Source organism: Oryx dammah, unplaced genomic scaffold (genome assembly GCF_014754425.2).
Source record: "Oryx dammah isolate SB20612 unplaced genomic scaffold, SCBI_Odam_1.1 HiC_scaffold_2, whole genome shotgun sequence".
Classification (NCBI taxonomy): domain Eukaryota; kingdom Metazoa; phylum Chordata; class Mammalia; order Artiodactyla; family Bovidae; genus Oryx; species Oryx dammah.
In genome coordinates, this window is record NW_024070186.1 from 48,067,488 (window position 1) to 48,072,414 (window position 4,927).

Here is a 4,927-nt window from a genome sequence, read left to right on the forward strand (position 1 = left end):
GATTAAGTCCCATTTGTTTATTTTTATAAGTATTCTGATTGACAAATCCAACTGAATTTCTAGCTGATAGCCAGCAACAACCATCAGGCACATGAGTGAGCAGCCTTCAGCCTACCAGGTATCAAGTCAGTCCCAGTCTTTGTGCTGCCCCATTTGATGCTGCATGGAGCTACTCTACCTGAATCCTGCTCAAGTTCAAATTTGCAATAATTTTCAAATGTGTAATGTTCACAGTTAATGAATGTGGATGTTTGAAGCATGAGTTTGGGCTGCTATATAGCAAAAATAACTGACATACAAGGGTAAACTCTGTTCCTATCTTCAAAGTAACATTTTTAAGGAAATAAATATTATTGGAATTATTTCCCAGGAAATTTGACCGTGGAAGTCACTTGGTATTTTTGGCATAGGAATAAACTCTTTTATTTCTTTTTTTTTTTTTTTTGAAAAGTTAAAAATTCCTTAATTTTTTATTCCTGGTACCACTACCACCATTTACAGGGCAATATACCTGATGTACTGAAAAGAAAAAAAGACAAAGCTACAACAGATAAAAGACCTCAGGAATGTACATCTAATTGACACCACATTGCATTAATCAATAGCTGCACTTTTTGCAACCTGTGGCTATGACAATCCTGAACAAGAAGGGTTTCCTGTTTAAGCTGCAGTAACTTCTCTGACTATGGATCATCATTCCTTCTGTGGCAGATTTTTACAGCTCCTCTAACACATTTGCGACGACTGTCTCAAAGTAACCTGCAGCTTTCCTGACAACTCGCTCTCTCTCCTGCTAAGAACTGTAGTCCTTTTCTTCTGAGTTTTTAGAACCTTCTGCTACCATATCCACCATTTCCACCACCAGATCCATAACCACCACCATAGGGACTGCCCGAGCTTCTTCCACCAAAACTACCCCCTTTCATGGGTCCCTAATTTGATTGCTGTTGTCCACTATAATTTCCAAAATCATTATAGTTTCCACCACCACCATAGTTACCTCCAAAATTTCCTCCTTCATTGAAACCATCATATCCTCCACCACCGCCACCATATCTACCACCTTGGTTTCCATATCCTGGTCCACCACCACTGTAACCTCCTCTACTACTATAACCAGGACCACCACCATAGTTGCCACCATCACCTCCAAATCCATTATATCCACCATCACCTCCTCCATAACTCCCTCTGCTGCCATCACCTCCACCACCATAGCCTTCTCTTCCACCAAAGTTTCCACCATGGCCAAAGTTACCTCCACCATCTCCAAAGTTTCCTCCATGACCCATAAAGTTTCCAGATCCACCTCCGTGACCTCTTTGTGATCCAGTAGATTGCATCTCTTGTTTAGAAAGGGCCTTTTTCACTTCACAATTATGCCCATTAATAGTGTGGTATTTCTGAACAACAATTTTATCAACTGGACCATGATCATCAAAAGTTACAAAAGCAAATCCTCTCTTTTCCCCACTCTGCCTGTCTTCCATAACTTATATGGTTTCAATCTTGCCATACTTTTCAAAGTAGTCTCTCAGATTACATTCTTCTATATCTTCTCTAATACCACCACCAAAAATTTTCTTCACTGTTAGATGAGCACCAGGCTTTACAGAATCCTTTCTAGAAACAGAGGTTTTCCCCTGGTGGCTCAGACGGTAAAGCGTCTGTCTACAATGCGGGAGACCCGGGTTCGATCCCTGGGTTGGGAATATCCCCTGGAGAAGGAAATGGCAATCCACCCCAGTACTATTGCCTGGAAAATCCCATGGACAGAGGAGCCTGGTAGGCTACAGTCCATGGGGTCGCAAAGAGTTGGACACGACTGAGCGACTTCACTTTCACTTTCACGAAACAGCTCTCTTTGGTTCCACTACACGCCCATCAACCTTGTGTGGTCGAGCACACATTTTGCATCCACTTATTCAACACAAGAGTAAGTCACAAAACCAAAGCCTCTGGAACGTTTTGTTTGGGGGTCTCTCATCACCACACAATCTGTAAGTGTGCCCCATTTCTCAAAGCGTTCTCTTAAGCGATCATCTGTAGTTTCAAAGCTCAGACCACCAATAAACAGCTTTCGCAACTGCTCTGGTTCCTTGGGATCATGATCCTCCTCCCCGCGGCGGCGGGGCGGCCATGGCCAGAGTCGAGCTGGGCCAACTGGGCGGCGGTTTTACCTCCATTTTGAGACCGGACTCGCCTCTTCCAACTCCCAGGAATAAACTCTTTAAAATGTCTGTGAAAAAAAATTTTAAGCTCTGTGATAACATGTATAAGTAAAGCACAAAAATAATTTCAACATTTCTTCATCTCTTTGAATATGTATATTTCTTGTCCTTTCACTGACTATAATAACTGCCAGTTTTCTTAACATTATCATTATTATTATTGTCTTATTTTGTATAGAACAGAGATGAGAAATATGGAAAATCAGTCACCACTCATTAGGCTACACTTAAAATGCAGTAGTAGTTGATCAGTGCACTTTTTTATGCTGAGTCAAGGTATAACTTCCGAATTCTCAACACAGCACTTCGTCACAGATGTTCATGCCAGTGGAATGAACATCTGAGATGAGACCTATAATTTATAAAATATCTTATAAATATTTTTAAATTTAACATATGATATCATCTTCATATATTATTTTTTTCCCTTCCCAATTTGGCCCCCAGACTCTCAAAGCTACCTTGATAGCACCATCGCTCTGCTTATTTGAAGGTATTTCTTTTACTTTTGAGAAGTCTCTGCTTCACATACACTTTTTTTCCTTTTCTCTTTTTTTAACCTCTCCTGTAGCTTTTTTCTGTGTTAAGTCAAAAGTAACCTAAGTTTGTGGAAAAAAAATCACTCTGAGATTTCCCTAAGGGGACAATATGGTGAATGGGAAAAACTATTACAATTTCCTATAAAACATTTGCACTATGGAAAAAAGATGAGAAGTAAGTATATGAGTGATGAGTTTATTTGCAAAATTGTATGGTACATCTGAAGAGAATTGATTATGTAAGGAAACTGAGGCCATGGTGTGTCCCAGGTGCTGGACTGCTTATACACTTTAACTTGTTTGATTGTCAGAATACACCTATAAGGAGAATATTACTATCCAAATTTTTCCATGTATACAGATTTATTAATCATTTGTTCTTACTCATCTGTTAATTTATTTTTTTCTTCTATAAATTATTTGAAAGATTTTATAGCACCGTAATAAAGTGGTGATATATGAGTTTTTAAATATCATAAAAAGGAAAAATATTCATTAATCAGTCAAGAGCAGGAGAAAAAAATAGAACAAATTTCACACATCAAAAGAGCCTATAGAATTGCTGTTACTTGTTCTAGGTTTCCTGACAAAAGCAGTTTATCACAGAGAACTAAAAGTTTCACCACGAATCTTTTCCTAAAAGGAAATTCTTACATGGGGCTTCAAGTAGAGCATTTTTCATTAAATGAAATACTGTAAATATTTAAATGCTATTTTATGTGGCTTTTACTATCATCATCATCATCATGTGATATAATGTATAATATCCTCAACATCATAATTGCAAGAAATGAAATAATAGATTTCATGTACCACATGCTTTTAATATCTATCAATAAAAGCCATAAAAAAGCATCATAGTGAAATTTAGTGTCTTAGGAAAATGTGATCCAAGAATATAATATTCTGATGGATCTGCTTGAATCTAATTAAAACCCAGTATATATGGAGAAGCAGAATGCCTGTTCCTATAATAATTCTATGTGAACTTTCATTCAGTCAGGCTTTTATACTAGAAGTAATAGGAGTTGTTTTAATCCTCTCTGCTCTTAAAAGGGTCTGAAATGTTAATACTTTGTGTGGTTGATTTGGGGGTGGAATCTTAAACTTTAGAGATCAAATGAACAGGTGATGGGGTGACACTCTTTTATGAGAACCCAGAGCCTGAAGAGAACACCCTCTTAAATAGCTAGCCTATTACCTCTGCAGGAAGGTAGGCTGAGAAGGGGACACTTCCAGGAAAGCCCAGCATTTTTCAGGTATCAATGCTACATCCATCTCAGGACAAGAATGTATAAACAAAACAATTCCCAAATTTTTACAACCTTCAGCAGAGCAGAAAATTTCAAATCATTTCATACTTCATCTTACTTAATTTCTCATTATGGTCCTAGAAAATTTTTAGAAGTATTTCCATTAAATGTCAGATTTGAGAAAAGCTTCCCAGAAAGTAAGATTAATTTGTTCATTTGATTAAAATTTTCAGATGAAATAAATCAAGTGATAACTTTCCTGCCATTGAAACTGTTCAAAGCCTCCTTTTTCTTGTAAGTCGGTTCTCATCAACCAGTTTATTGGAATTCATTTCAAACAAGGGACCTCACCTAGAGGGATTCAAAATATGGTTTACTCTACATTTAAAAGACACAATCCAAGTTTTTAATCAAATGAATTTTATAAAGAAACATTACTGTGTCCCAATGAGAAAGGGTTTAAGTTTTTTTTTTCACTCAAGACTATTTTTCTAGCACTGAAGAGCTGACAGTAAAGCAAGTGGGTATCAGCTAGAGTCTATGCCATGATTTTTTTAAGATGGCAAATAAAAGTAAGGTTTACCTTGCAAACATTCAACATGATGTTTTTAAATTTTGCTAATCGATTGGTGAAAGCCCAATTAAATACCTAGTAAATTTGCTTTGGTCACATTTTAATGAATGTCATTACAAATATACATGAATCGTGTCAATACACTGCTATCAAATTTTAGCAAGTGTTAAATACAATTATATTCAATGCAAATGTAAGAATAAGTGAAATATTTAATATGTTGACTTTTACAAAGATTTCTCATTAAGTTATTATGAGATGCAGGGACCCCACTGAATAGTGCTTACTGCTATGACCTGTGCATCTTCTTATTTTTTTCTCCATCACATG

At 36.9% G+C, this 4,927-nt stretch overlaps 1 pseudogene; it reads right to left on the reverse strand.

The window, feature by feature from the left end:
* Positions 1 to 429: 429 nt before the first annotated feature.
* LOC120881561 lies at positions 430 to 4,048 on the reverse strand (annotated as a pseudogene).
* Positions 4,049 to 4,927: the final 879 nt, after the last annotated feature.